The 15,090-nt window shown below is 52.5% G+C and overlaps 2 pseudogenes across 2 annotated transcripts in view; both read left to right on the top strand.

The window, feature by feature from the left end:
* Nucleotides 1-1,936: 1,936 nt before the first annotated feature.
* On the top strand, nucleotides 1,937-2,949 carry LOC308495148 (melanoma-associated antigen B1-like; annotated as a pseudogene). The gene has a single exon. The product of its transcript is annotated as a melanoma-associated antigen B1-like (transcript).
* Nucleotides 2,950-7,951: 5,002 nt separating this feature from the next.
* LOC308495146 (melanoma-associated antigen B5-like) overlaps nucleotides 7,952-15,090 on the top strand; it is a 31,400-nt pseudogene continuing 24,261 nt past the window's right edge. Inside the window, exons 1-3 of the transcript in view lie at nucleotides 7,952-8,093; nucleotides 11,870-12,043; nucleotides 12,131-12,687. The product of the transcript in view is annotated as a melanoma-associated antigen B5-like (transcript). The remainder of the gene's footprint in view (nucleotides 8,094-11,869; nucleotides 12,044-12,130; nucleotides 12,688-15,090) is intronic.

Genomic DNA, 15,090 nt, shown 5'->3' with positions numbered 1-15,090 from the left:
TCCCTACTCCCGGGAGGCCTCAAAGTGGCTGCTAGGCCCACAGCTCGTCCCGTCCCCGCGCGGGTCCCGCAATGAAGGCCACGGCCAGGCCGGGTAGACTGTGGCTGGGCTCAGCTAAGGGGGACATCGCGGGCCCCAGACACTGACGGTCAGGCCCCCAGTGAGGAGTGCGGAGAGCCCAGGCCCCAGAACTGGGGCCTGCGGATCGCTGCCCCACCTGGGTCGCGTGGGTTTGAAGCCCCAGGAGCTGCTTTCTCACTTAGGGTCAGGGGTCACGGGGCTGGGGGCCCGAGGCTGGGGGGCTGAGGAGCTGGCAGGCTGGCAGCAGGCCAGCTAGGGGACACCTGATGGAGGGTCCGATGGAGGGTCCCGGCACACTGAAAGCCCCAGGTGCCTTCTCACTTTGCATTGCGGGGAGTCACGCGTTGGGGGTTTGGCAGAATTGGCTGCCAGCACGCCAGCAGAGGGGACACTGGCGCGGGAGTGTCCGGGCAGATAAAAAGCCGGACGTTCTTTCTCACTTCGTGTCTGGAGGGAGATCACGAGCGTGGGGGATCAGGCCTAAGGTGCTGCTGGCACCAGGTCAGCAGAAGAGACCCTGGCATGGGAGTGTGGAGGTGGGTGTAAAGTCCCAGGTGCTTTCTCACTTTGCTTGCGGAGACCATGGGAGTGGCGTCCTGGGCCTCAGGGGCCGACAGCAGGTCAGCAGAGGTGTCATTGACGTGGAGGTCTGGGCGGGGTGTCCCGAGTTGCCTTCTCACTTCCCTAGGGGAGAGTCATGGGGCTGGGGGGTAAGGCGCTGTCACCCAGGGGACCCTGCTCGCTGAGCCATTTGTCGTGCAGCGTGTCAGGCAGGGTCTCAGCTCCTGCTCCCCACATAAGAACGCAGGACACATGAGGCCAAACAGGAACACCCACGGAGCCGTAGATAGGGGAATCAAACCAATATATTCTCGCTGGCGGCTGCGCTGCAGACACTGGAAGCAGGATCTACATAATCTGCCTAACAGCGGTCCACGTTTGCCAGCCACCATCTTCTTGCTAGCCCCCATTTTCTTTCTGCTAGCGTAGCCACAGCCGTTATATTAGTGGCCAATGGCTTACGGGTTACAGCTGACGGCCAACTAGCCACAGCTGCTGGCCATCTGATCACAGTTGATGGCCATTTACTACCCGAGCCAGCACCTTTCTGTGTGAGGCCGAGAGCCTGGAAACTGTTTTTTGGGGCTTTGTCCCCACAGGCGCTGGCAGTGGGTCACCAGAGGTGACATTGCATAGCAGGGTCTGGGCACTGTGAAGCCTGTGGTGCTGTTTTCACTTTCCTTTGGGAGATCCTAGGGGTGGCGGCCTGCGCCTAAGGGGCTGGCAGCCGGTCAGCAGAGGGAGGATTTCCAGGTCAGTGGAGAGTCAGGCTACGGAGCATGATCACTGTGGGGCCCACTCACCCCAAACACAGAGGACACCTCACAATCCCTAAGTACTGTGATCAAAGAGGGCCCCAGGGACATATCGATTCTGGGTGTGAAAGGGTCTACTGGAGAGAGGCAGAGCGGAGTAGGGGGCTGGGGTGCCTGGCCAAAATTCACAGAATGATCCTGAATGTGAACTGAGAGCACATCACAAACCTAGAACACAAGGTTTCCCCTTGCCAGGCCCTGCCGTCACCCCAGTAACTCGAGGCACGGTGTATGGCTCTGTCCTAGGTACTCTCCATGCAGCTTTGCAGGGTTCTGAGGACCCAGGCCAATCAGAGAGGAGCCCCCTGGGTCCCCAGACAGAACCCTGACGGCGCTCAGACCTGCAGAGGCGGCCTTGGTTAAGGTCAAGGTGGAATCTCCCTGCAGAGGTGCACACACCATCTCATTCTCCCTCCTCCAGGTGCTGGCCTCACCTGCTCTGCCCACACCGGTGCCCGCTGTGCCTGACCTGTGTCATCATGCCTCGGGGTCAGAAGAGTAAACGTCTCCAGGGTGCAGCTGAGACTGAGAGTCTCCGAGGTGATCAGGCCGCTGCAGCAGCAGCAGAAGAGTGCCCCACTTCTCCTGTTTCTGGAGGTTCTCCCCCAAGCTGCCCTGTTCCTGGCCCTTTCCAGGAACCTCAGGGAGCCTCAGCCACTGGGCCTCCTGAGGCAGGTGTGTCATTCCCAAGTTCTGATGGAGGGGCCCAGAGCTAAGCTGAGGGGGGCCCAAGCACCTCCCTTGTGGCATTGTCCACTCGGTCGGCTCCCCCAGATCCTCTGACCAGGAAGGCACACAGGCTGGTGAAGTTCCTGCTGGGGAAGTATAAAATGGGTGAGTGCATTAGACAGGCAGTAATGCTGAAGTCGGTCAAAAAGAAGTACAAGGAGCAGTTCTCTGAGATCCTCAGGAGAGCCTCTCAACTCATTGAGCTGGTCTTTGGCCTAGAGGTGAAGGCAGTCGACCCCGGCAATCACTTCTATGCCCTCATCACCATGCTGGATCTCCCCAGTGAGGGAAGTCTGAACAGGGATTAGAGTGTCCTGAAGACTGGTGTCCTGATGAACTTCCTGGCCGTGATCTTCCTGAAGGGCAACCGCGCCACCGAGGAGGAGGTCTGGGAATCACTCAGCGTGTGGGCGTCTACGATGGGAGGAGGCATGCCATCTTCGGGGAGCCCAAGAGGCTCATCATCAAAGATTTAGTGCAGCCCAAGTACGTGGAGTACCTATCGCCAGGTGCCCGGCAGTGATCCTCCACGCTATGAGTTCCTGTGGGCCCAAGAGCACACGCTGAGACCACCAAGATGAAAGTGCTGGAGATTATGGCCAGGCTCAAAGAGACCGTCCCCAGTGTCTTCCCCAAGCTGTACGAGGAGACTTTGAGAGATGAGGAAGAGAGAGCAGAGGTGAGAGCCGCAGCCAGGGCTGCCAGTATTGCCAAGGCCCGTGCGCCTTCCAGGGCCACGGCGCACGGCTCCTCCCACATGTAGTGAGGTCTGGGGCAGGCTTTTCACCTCGGGGTTGACGAGACCAGCCTGCCTGTCAAGTAGTGGGCGGTTGAGGTCACTTTAGTTTTAACAAAATGTTTATCTGCTTCTCCTTTTTTCTCATGAGTGACTTCTGGGTAGAGATAGAAGAATAGATAGATGACAGATACTAGATCGATACGTAGATAGATAAACACATAGAAACGGAGACCAATTTCAGATTATTTGTTTTAATAAAGGTTTAGAAGAGTCAAAATATAAACATGAGAATGACGTGGCTGTCACATGTGTTGCTATCTAAAACGTTTGAAAGTTGTAAGACAAATTGTGGTGAAGGACGGTTTACTTTTAACAAAGTGGTTATCTGCATTTCCCTTTCTTCACGACTAACTTCTACGTAAATGGATTAGATGTAGGTATAGACGGACATGTAATGTTTTATCACATGTGATGTCTTTTACAGAAGGTTTAGAACGGTCAAAATGTGAATATGTGAATGACATGGCTGTCATATTTTTTCTATGTAAACGGTTTGAAAGTTACACTGGTGGAATTTGTAAGACAAATTGTGGCCACGTCGGTTTAGGTGTAAACAGGATTTTTATGTGCATTTCCTTTTTCACTCTATGAGTAACTTCTAGGTAAAGACAGAATGATGGTAGAGAGACGGACGGACGGACGGACGGACGGACGGACGGATGGATGGATGGATGGATGGATGGATGGATGAATGGATGGATGGAAAGATAGGACATATAGATAGATAGATGACAGATAGTTATAGAGATATGTAGCCTTTTGTCAAATGTATCTTTTAATGAAGGTTTACAACCTTCACAATATAAATATGTGAATGACATGCTCTCACATTTTTTACTATCTAAAGGCTTGAATTTTAGACTTTTGGAATGTATAAGACAAGTTGTGATCGAGGCCAGTTTACTTTTAAAACGGTGTTTATCTGCATTTCCTTTGTCCTCAATAGTAACTTCTGGGTAAAATAGATTAGATTAGATATACTAACAGACGTAGTATTTTTTTCAAATGTTATGTCTTTTAATGAAGCTTTACACCTTCAAATTATAAACATGTGAATGACGTGCCTGTCATATTTTTCCTATTTAACGGGTTTGAAAGTTACAGTTTTGGAATTTCAAAGACAAATTGTGGTCGAGGTCAGTATAATTGTAACACAATGTTAATCTGCTTTTCCATTTTCCTCACGAGTAACCTCTAGGTAAAAACAGAAAGACAGATAAATAGACTGGTATAGATATGTAGTGTTGTTTTCAAATGCTGTTTCTTTCAGTAGAAGGTGTAGAACTTTCAGAATATAAATATGTGAATGCTATGGCTCTCACGCGTTTGCTGGTGAAAAGGTTTGAATGTTACAGTTTTGAAATTTGTAAAACAACTTGAAAATATTCAATATTTTGCTCCTGATCTAGAGGAGATAACGGGGCAGTGAAACAGGATTCTCATGGAGACTTGAAAGAATCCAAGGATAAAACCCTTGGGATCCTAAAGTGAAGGAAGGAAATAAAAAACACAAAAATTTCACTGTGATCAATTATTGGTTTGCCTTATTCCTTGCACTCTTTATTTTTGTAACATTAAAACTACCTGGATTTGCTTAGCTTATTAAAGAAAGTCTGTTGCGGATCATTGCATATTGTTTGATATGTACTGCATTTAAGAAACAAAAAACTGATGGGATCTTACTGTTTTGGTGATTCAAAATAAACACATAATAGCGGCTAATCATTAAAGACCCACTACATCCCAATCCATATCCCAAGTCGTCTATAATACAGTATGTATGTTCTAACATTCCTACACGATTAGGCTTACCGGACTGCCTTTAGACATCAAAAGCTTGCACATTTTTCACCTTCACAAAGCTGGTAAGTGACCGAGCCCGGATTAGATCCCTGTTTTGAATTTGTGGGAAGTTCACATTTTACCAATCCTACCAGCCTGAGTCTGACTACGTGCCTTTTGATTCACTATTTCCATCTCAGAGCTCCAGGAATGCATCTCGGGGGACTAAGGAAGATCTCTGTACAGAGAGCAGGGGATTAGAATAGGATACACACAGCAATAAGAATAGCGATACAGAAGTATCGCTATGAGAATGAGCAGGATGAATAAAGAAGACAAGAAATAATAGTGACAGTATGATTACGTACATATGCACAGCCAGTTAATCTCAAAACATTGAGGTCTCAAAAATCAACGTGGGCAGCCCCCCCTTGTAAAAGTCAGTCTGGCACTACAGAAGTCACATGACAGGCCAAGTGGAAAGAAGGAATCCATCAGACTGTTTTTTCTCTGACAACCCAGCACCTCGTCTGGGGTCCCTGCGTTTTACCACAACCTGCCCCTGTCACATCACTCCTGGCACAAGGACCCAGTCTCTGCCAGGTTTGCAGTAGGAAACTTCTCAATGTGGTAGGGATGTGACACTTCCAAGAAGGGAACCAGAGCAGTGGGGTCCATAGAGCCCCACCCCAGCTGTCAGCCCTTGAAAGAGGAAAACAGTTGTGGCTATTCGCGGCTCCTCCTGACCTCTGTCTTGGAAGTCCCAGGAAGGCTATCCCCTAGGCCTGAGGGCTATCCCTTCAGGTAAGCAGAGGATACAGTCCCCAGATTGGCTCACACTCAAGGTGAAGACCCTGATTAACACAGCAGAGGGGCCTGCACACAGCCCCTCCCTCGAGGTTTGCCCTGGCAGGCCCAGGGAAGGCCTGGCATGATGGGGGACACCCTGACTTCTCCTTGGAGGGATTCCAGGAGATGGGGCTTTGCTTTTCAGCTTGGCTGTCCAGCAGAGAGGGGCAGCCCAGCGCAAGGCAGCCATCCAGGTAAAAGTCCTGCATTAGGGATGAGACAGCAATCAACCCCAGAAGAGAGGGGAAGGCACAAAGTTCTGCTTCCGCAGTCGGCCCTGGACGTCCAGGTAGAGCTTTCAGATTGAGGTTACCCCTCAGTTTCTGAGGGAGGAGATGATCTGCGGGAACTGCAACTCTGGGACCCATGGGGGAGCCCCATTCAGCCAAGGGGCTAACCGTGTCAAGGTAGTGACACTAAGTGACAAAGAGCGTACCCTTCCCAGAAATGAGGGGGCAATCTAGAGCCCTGTCCCATTGTTGGACTTGGAGACCTGGGCTCTGTGAGGTGACCAGTCACACCTCCCTCCAGGGCGTCTCCTAGAGGGGAGGGACCTCATCAAGGAGTATCTCAACGCAGCAGAGGGAGGAATTACTGGTGGTCGGGAGTCAAGGTGAGAGCCTTGAAGACTGAGGGGACCAGATACCTGTTAACTGGGGGCAGCACAGATTCCTTCCACTGCTGTCAGCCTTGGGAGACCAGATGAGGCAAACTTCCCTTCTTCTCAGGGGTCAGGTTATTGTCAGCCCTCGTATGAGGGAAGAGCTACAAGTCAAGATACGGAGCATACTGAGGGAGGCCTCAGGAGGGCACTGGCCCAGAGCAGAGGGGAGCCACCAAGTCTCACCATCTTCCAGCCCTGCGAACCCTGGGCAGGGCTAGTCGGATATGTCACCACCTCACCTCCAGCCCCAGACACTCAATGAAGTGAAGGTATTGGCCTGAATCTGGGGTTCTCTAGTGGGCAGAGGGGGAAATTCAGGTTCCGACCCGGTGAGAACTAAGGGGGCCGCCAACCTCAGAACAGTGAGGTCCCATAGAGCAGTCTCACTATTGCCACTGAACTGATAGCCAGATGTGGAACCTTCCAGACTACGGACCAACCACCTCATAGCAGTGGGGGCCCCACAGAATCCTCCGACTATCAGCCCTGGGAGGTCCCAGGAAGAGATATCGGGAAGAGACGCCATCAGATCCCACTGAGAGGCCACTGAGGAGTAAGGGTCTCAGTGTGAGTGGGGTGGTCCCAGTTCAGCAGAGGGAGAAACATTCACGCCCACAGTTAGGAGTCAAACATCGGACACTGAGTGATAACCTTGAGTGCAAACACCCCACGGAAGGCCTGAACCTGCTTCCCAAAGGTTTCTGTCTTGGGCCGTGGCCACGTGAGGAGACACTCACTTTCTGCTGCTTTCTCCCTAGTGAGGTGGACGCGCCGTACCAGTCTCCTTCCTCCACGTGCTGGCATCACTTACTCTCCTGCCCACCCTGGTGCCTGCTGTCCTGCCCAGTGCCACCATGTCTAGGGGTCAGGACAGTAAGCTCCGCGCTCACGATAAAGGCCGTCAGGCCCAGAGTGAGACGCACAGGCCTGGGGGTGTTCAGGTCACTTCAGCAGCAGGAGAAGAGTCCCTTCGCCCTTGTCTCCTATTTCTTGGGGTGCTCCCAGCTTCTGGCACTTTCCAGGACGCTCAGGGAGCCCCACTGACCACCACGGCGGCTGCAGGTGTTTCATACCCGAATTCGGATAAAGGAGCCAAGAATCAAGACGAGGAAAGTAGAAGCACCTCCCAAGTCCCGGCCCCCCTGAGAGCACCTACAAAGATCCTGGAAGCAGGAACGCTGGACTGTCGGCGCACCCCCAGCATATAAGGTGACAGAGAGTACTGTGAAGGCAGCACTGCTGACGATCGTCAAGAGAAAGCACAAGGCACACTTCCTTCAGATCCTCACCACAGCCGCTGACAGAATGAACAGGTCCGCGGCCTTGACATGCAGGAAGTCTACCCCACTGAACCCTTCGAAGACCTAGTTAGGACATCAGCAAAGAGAAAAGTCTCGGTGGTGACAGAGACTCAACCATGACCCATCTCATGATGAATCTGCAGGGCCTCATCTCCATGAAGGGAACCTGCCACCCATAGGAGATCTGGGCAGAGTAGAATACGATCGGCGTCTATGCGGATAAGAAGCACCTCAGGTGTGGGGAGTCCTGGAAGCTCATTACAGAAGATGTGCTGCAGCCCAAGTACCTGGAGTCCCCCAGGTGCCCGGCAGTGATGCCCCACACTACGAGTTCCCGCGGGGCCCAAGAGCCCTCGCTGAGACCACCAGGATGAGTGCGCTGGAGATTAGGGACAAGATCAACAAGACCGTGCCCAGTGCCTTCCCAAAGCTGGATGAGGAGGCTTTCAGAGATACGGCGGAGAGAGCAGAGGTGACAGCCGCAGCCAGGGCTGCCAATGTTGCCAAGGCCAGTGCGCCTTCCAAGGCCACCTCGCACAGCTCCCCCCACGTGTAGTGAGGTCTCGGGCAGGCTTCTCACCGCGGAGTTGAAGAGAGCAGACAGCCTTCTTAGTAGTAGAGCAAAGTAGGCGCCAGCGGGACTAAAACAAGTATCCTGTTTGGTTTTTCTCCTTTTGGAGATGAGCAGTTTTTAGGTCAACAGTTTTTTGTTAATGTTTCCCTTTTGAACAGATGGCTTGTTTTGCTTCGGAATCTACGTTTATTATTGTCAGGGATGTCACATATATTATCCCTCAGGTTTAAAATGAACACTTTGGTTATTCTAAACAAATTGAAAACCTTCATATTTTCTTGACACCTATTTACTGTACATCACGTGACCAAGGTGGGGTTGGGCCTTGGGAAACTGACAGTCCTGGGGCGACGGTGTGGTGGCTAAGAGGTCATTTTAAGCCAGGCTGCATGGGGGGCTGGATGAAGCTGTGGGAGTGGTGGGCAGGGGCCAGACCCTCAGATAATGGGACTCAGAGTTGAGAGACAAAGACGGGAATGCAAAGGACATCTTTACGGTTACTTTGGAGTGTGGCAGAACAAGAGAGGACCCGCCACACAGGGCCAGTCTAGAAAGGGCCCTGTGTGCTTGCCCTGGGGCAGAGGATCACAGTGCACAAGGGGAGGGTCCTCAGGTAAGCCAAGGAAGATGTCCCCGGCCCTGACAGGAGTCGAGGCAAGGACCCTGAGTCAGGATGTAGGGAACACTGCACGCTCAGAACTGAGAGGACCACAGAGAACCCTGCCCCTGCTGGCTGCCCTGGGTACCTGGGCACTGTTGACAGGAAGTGACATACTCACTTCCTCCCGTGCTGTCACAAAGGGGTGACTTACTCTAAGGGGTGTGGCCAAAGGCCCACAGTGGGAGGATCTCTAGGCTTTCCAGAGGCCAATGTGTATACTGTGAGGACGAAGGGAACCACACACCTCACAGCAGTAGAAACACGACAGAATTCTCTTCCTTACCTGGCCGCAGGAGACTGAGACAGGTATGGTCAGAGGCGGAGGTCCTCACTTCTTCCTAGGGGTCTCAGTGTGGTGCTGGCCTTAGCAGGACGGGTAGGCCTAAGGGCTGGAAAGGAATTCTAGGCCAGAATGGGGGTGGAAGCAACCACTGAGGGACCATCACCACTAAATCGTAGGGATGACAAAGAAGCAGGCCACATTCTTGGTTTCAGCCCTTGAAGACCCAGGACGGGGCTGTCCCGCTGAAGCTCCCCCAACACTTACTTACCTCAGGTCTAGGGCAGGTGAAATCCTTAGTTTGAAAGTGGAGCCACCATTCGACTAAAGGGATGGGCGTACCAGGCCCTACTGGAGCCAAAGTAAGGGCCCTTATTGAGGACTGAGGAACCCAAAGTGACCGGGACAGAAAACTCCCCACTGGAGACCTGGACAGGGCTGACACCCTGAGGATCCCCTTCACTTTCTTCTCATGGGTTCCATGAACTGCACCAATTGAATGATGCCCTTGAACATGAAATCAGAGACTTCTCATACGAAAAGACTGACAGCCCCTGTCCCGTCAGTATGCTAGAGTCAGAGCACACAGGATGCAGCCTAAAGGGGACAGGCCGATTAGAGCGGGAGCCCTGTGGGAATTTTGAGCAGTGCCCTTGGGGAAAACTGCAACTGTAGCCTCCTTGTAACCACGGTGGTATTTCCATGCCAAAAATGACTCCAGTCAGCGTCTCAGGGAGAAGCGGCCTTTTATGTGAGGGGTTGACCTCAGGTCAGCACATGAGTGGTGGACCAACCCCCACAAGGAGTCAAGGGAAGACACTGACAGAGGACTGCGGGCGGGGGGGTGGGGGGGGGCGGAGTGAAGGGGGCTGGAGGTGCCACTCCTTACTGTCAGTCTTGGGCAGCTCCACGCATGGCTGCTTGGCTCAGGTCCCTAAATATTTCCTCCTGGGGGTTCTGAGGGACGTGAGAGCCTTGGTCCGAGGGCAGCTGACTAGGGTGAGCAGAAGGAGTAGCCCCGGGACCTGCTGAGAATCCAGAAAAGGCTCCTGACAGCCAGTCCTGGGAGCCTCTCCTGCACCCTGCAGTCCTCCCCCTTCCACTCCTCAGCCCCACGACCCTCCCAGACCCAGGCACATGAGGGACCCTGCCCACTGCCACTGAGGCAGGCTGCCCAGAGAGAGGCCCTGTCTAAGAGTGAGGCCTTTTCCCAGAGCTGCGGGCAAAGGGTGAGCAGGAGGAGGCCCTCATCTTGTCTTACTGTCAGGGTGCTAAGTGTCCTAAGTTATAGTGCGGGGACATGCCCCGACATCTCCAACCCCGTTCCCCCCTGAAAACAGGCAGCCACACAGTGCCCTGCCCCCACCCCCGCCCACATTCCCGGGAGGCCTCGAAATGGCTGCTAGGCCCAAAGTCCTCAGTTAGTCCCAAAGTCCTTTGCGTACCCCGGGTGGTCTCAGGGAATAAAGACCTCCTTCCGGACTGCTGGTCTCTGGCTCAGCTCAGCTGAGGGAGAAATCGCAGGCCCCAGAGACTGAAGGTCAGGCCCGAAGTGAGGAGTGAAGGGACCCCAGACCCAGGAACTGGGGCGTGCGGATCACCACCCGACTTTGCATGGGAGGGTCCCGGCAGGTGCAAAGCCCCATGTGCTTTCTCACTTTGTGTCACTACATCATCGGGGTGGGAGTGGGGAGCTGAGGTGCTGGCAGCACGTCAGCACAGGGAGGATTTCCTGGTCAGTGGAGAGTCAGGGTACGGAGCATGATCACTGCACGGACCACTCACCCCAAACTCAGAGCGAGGACACCTCAGTATGTCTGACTACTGTCACTCAAGGAGGCCCAGGCCTTTGTCAGGGAGAAGTGCCCCTTAATTCTTCCTCGGGGAATCACAGTGAGTGAAGGCTTTTGTCTGAGTGGTGCAGTCACAGTTCAGCAGAGGGAAGAATCTTAGATACACCCAGGCGTTCCAACAGGATTTGCGTGAGACCCGGTGGGAGCATTCACGAGGGGACCTCAACTTGTTCGTGCATCTTTCATTTGAGAGAAGCCAGGCCAATGCAGCCAGAGGAGGCAAAACTCTATTCTTCCTGTCGGCCCTCGGGTAGGTGCTGATGTTAGTATGACATAGGCTCGAAGCAGAGAGAGGAGACCCTGGCTCTGGCTGTGCCAAGGCAGGAAACTGAGTGAAGCCTGAGGGACCACCCATCACCCTGAAGGTGTGGTGACGGTAAAGCCAAGAGTCAGCAGGAAGGACGTCTCTCTGTCCCTACCTGGAACCACGTGAGCATTCCCCACGAGAACTGACGACTCCAAAAAGCGTAGGACAGCAAGGGCCCCAGAGAGACGTCAGCTTTGGGTGCACTCTCTACCAGAAGCACCATGTCTTCATTCTTGTCGCATGGAGGATTTAGGTGGCAACTTGAGAACCACAGTGGGGAGTGGGGGAGGGCTTCTTGCCAATCATTAACATAATCATCCTGAATGTGAACTGAGAGCACTTCCCAAACCCAGGACAAAGGGGATCCCCTTGACAGGCCCTGCTGTGGCCCCAGTAACACCTAGAAAGGGCTGTGTGGCTCTGACCCAGGTACGCTCTAAGCTTCTCTACAGGGTTTTCAGCAGACAGGCTGATCAGAGAGGAGCCCTCACATCCTTAAAGAGGGTTCCCAGAGCGCTGACGGCCCTCAGACACTTAAAGAGGTGCCCTTGGTTAAGGCCAAGGTGGAATCTCCCCGCAAAGGTGCCACACCATCTCGTTCTCCCCCGTCCAGGTGCTGGCATCACCGGTGCCCGCTGTGTCATCATGCCTCGGCGGCGACAGAAGCGTAAGGGCCGTGCCCGTAAAAAACACAACCGAACCCGTGCTGACTCCAAGAGTCACAAGAAAGATCAGGAAGCTGCAGTAGTGGGAAACGAGTCCCCATCTGATTCTTCTGTTTTGGAAGGTGATCCTCAAAGGCCATCAGCTACTGAGACAAGTAGCACTTCCCAGGGGTCTTGGAGACCCTCGTCTACCACCTTTACCTCTTCAGGTGCTTTTGACACAACATCTGACAAAGGTGATGAAAGTCAAGATAAGGACCATTCGTGTTCTTCCGAGGTCCCATGTCCCGAGACCCCGTGCAGTGATCTTCTAACCACGAAGTTGTATTTGCTGGAGCAATTTCTCCTGTGCAAGTATGAAATGCAAGAGCCCATTCTGAAGGAAGACATGCTGAAGATTGTGGGTGAAATTAACGAAGACCAATTTGCTGACATCATCAAAACAGCCTCCGATCGTATTGAGGCCGTCTTTGCAGTCGACTTGAAGGAAGTCGACTCAAGCAACCACGCATATGACCTGGTCAGCAAACTGAACCTCCCCAATAATGGGAGGGTGTATGCTGGCAACGGGTTACCAAAGACCGGTCTACTCATGGGAATCCTGGGAGTGATCTTCATGAAGGGCAACTGTGCCACAGAGGAAGACATCTGGAGATGCCTGAATATGCTAGAAGTATACGCGGGGAAGGAGCACCGCATCTACGGGGAGCCCAGGAAGCTCATTTACACGGATCTGGTGCAGTTAGAGTATCTGGAGTACCGCCAGGTACCTGACAGCGATCCTGCACTGTACGAGTTTCTGTGGGGCCCCAGAGCTCGCGCTGAAACAAGCAAGATGCAAGTCCTGGAATTCTTGGCAAAGGGTTGTGACACAGGCCCTAGTGCCTTCTCACCCTGGTATGAAGAGGCTCTGTTAGACGAAGACAGAGCAAGCGCAATAGAGTCAGTCAGGGCTGCCACTGGTGCCACAGCCGGACATGACATCAATGCCCTGGGTGCTCTCGGCCCTAGTGATGTCTGAGGATTTCGTTACCATGAAGATAAAAATGAAAATAAAAAACTACGTCACAAGAGGGACATCAGTGGAAATGTGAAAGAATCCCACGGTAAAATTTTTCAGAGTATGGAATAGAAAAAATAATAAAACGTCATAAAACTTTCATTTTGCTGACTCAGTCCTTTGTTTTGTAAAATTGATTTATATCTTGATATGCCTAGCGTATTAAAGACTGTAGGAGATGGTAGATCTTAACAAGTTAGACCAGACCTCTCACTCACTCTCTCTTCTCTTCCCAAAACATAATTGAGAGTCTGCGCTTTGGAAGCCTCTGTGCTAGTACTAGGCTTGCAGACATAAAGACCCAGCCTCTGCCCACAGAACTTTGGAAGCTGGGAGCTTCAGTCATGTGAGGAAGATGTTGAGATCCCCTCTATGACTTACAGGAGAGTAAAAAGGACGAGTGAGACGGGAGGGCTTCCAGGTGAAAGCACTCAAGCATATATCCCCTGAGGCAAGGCAGTTGAAGTTTTGGAAGCTACAAGTCAGTTCCCACAATACACTTTTACATTAAACTACAGGGTGGTGGACTGTGTGAGGCTATGGGACTGGTGAGCAGAGGCCAGATCCTCAGATGAGGTGTCTGAATTCAGAGAAAATGACTGGAAAACTGCACTTGGGGCAAGGTCCAAAATTAAGGTGCAATAATATGGGCTGCCTGGATATTTAGAGAAACCAGCAGGGACTCACATCCCCTAAAGGCAAGTTCCCCTCCATAGTCTTCATTTGCAGATAAGGTCCCCTACCAAACAACCAGCTTTGTAAGGGGACAAAGCATAGATCTTGCTCATTCCTAAGCAGCAGTCGTCCATCCCCTACCCGCTTGCAGAACTTTGCAGACAATCTGATTACACGCTGCCATGGGAACGAGGGGTTAGCTCACACTCTTGATACCAAAAATGCCCCCTCCCAAAGATACTGTCTCTTCATTGAGTACCCGAGTGCAAACCCCGTGTGGCACAGTGGGGCACGTGGGGTCCTCCCCGTCATGTGAGTACACGTGGTTAATAAATGGCTGTCTATCTCATCTCTGCAGTGTCCAGTGTTGTGTGTGTGGACACCCCATCACCACCTTCCTCACCTCATGGGGTAAACAGAAGGCCATAAAACATGCTCTTGTGAATTACATTGCGATGGTAGATAACCCAGAAAGAAATGTCCACTTCGGGCAGTGTAGCAGTTGTCTCAGGCTGCCGTAACAAAATACCCCAGGCTGGGTGGTTTAAACAACCAAAATGCATTTTCTCACTGTTCTGGATGCTGGAAGTCCAAGGTCGAGAACTGGCAGGGTAAGTTCCCTCTGAGGCCTCTCTCCTTGGCTTGTAGACAACTCCCCTATTCACGTGGCTGTCCCATTGGGTGAGTGTGTCCCCGGTGTCTCCTAGTGCGTCGTAATCTCTTCTTATAAGTACACCACTCAGACTGCATCAAGGCCCACCCTAATGTTCTCAATTTAACTTAACCAGACTTTGAAGACCTGATTTGCAACTACAGTGCCTTTCAGAGAACCTGAGGGTTATGACTTCCACAAGAATTTTGGGGGACACAATGATCTCTCTTGTTTCATAGATCCACACATAAAGATGGAATGTGTCCAGCTGGAACACTTAACAAGTTGTCCTGCGGGGCGGCCTGCGGGGTCTGCGGTCCCGCTCCCCACATAAGAACACGGGATATGGTGAGGCCAAACAGGAACACCCACGGAGCCATAAGCAGGGAGTCATATCACTATATTCTCGCCTGCGGCATCCGCCTCTCTGCAGTCCGCTCTTGCTAGCCCCCATTTTTCTGCTAGCGTAGCCACAGCAGTTATATTAGTGGCCAATGGCTTACGGGTTACAGCTGACAGCCAACTAGCCACAGCTGATGGCCATCTGATCACAGTTGATGGCCATTTACTACCCGAGCCAGCACCTTTCTATGTGAGGCCTTGAGGCCTGGAAACTGTTCTCTGGAGCTCTGTCCCCACATTCCACCCCTACGGGGTCTCGCCTCACAATCTACTCGACAAGCGTCTTCCGCAAAATGCCCTGTGCAAGGAGCCTGGAGGTGAATGCAATACCCTGGACACAGCCAGGCTCTCTGGGCACAGCCAGCGTTTCTCAGGGCACC

This window comes from Rhinolophus hipposideros (genome assembly GCF_964194185.1).
Source record: "Rhinolophus hipposideros genome assembly, chromosome: X".
Lineage (NCBI taxonomy): Eukaryota > Metazoa > Chordata > Mammalia > Chiroptera > Rhinolophidae > Rhinolophus > Rhinolophus hipposideros.
The sequence above is the reverse complement of the archived record's forward strand: the minus strand, read 5'-3'. Positions and strand labels throughout refer to the sequence as shown.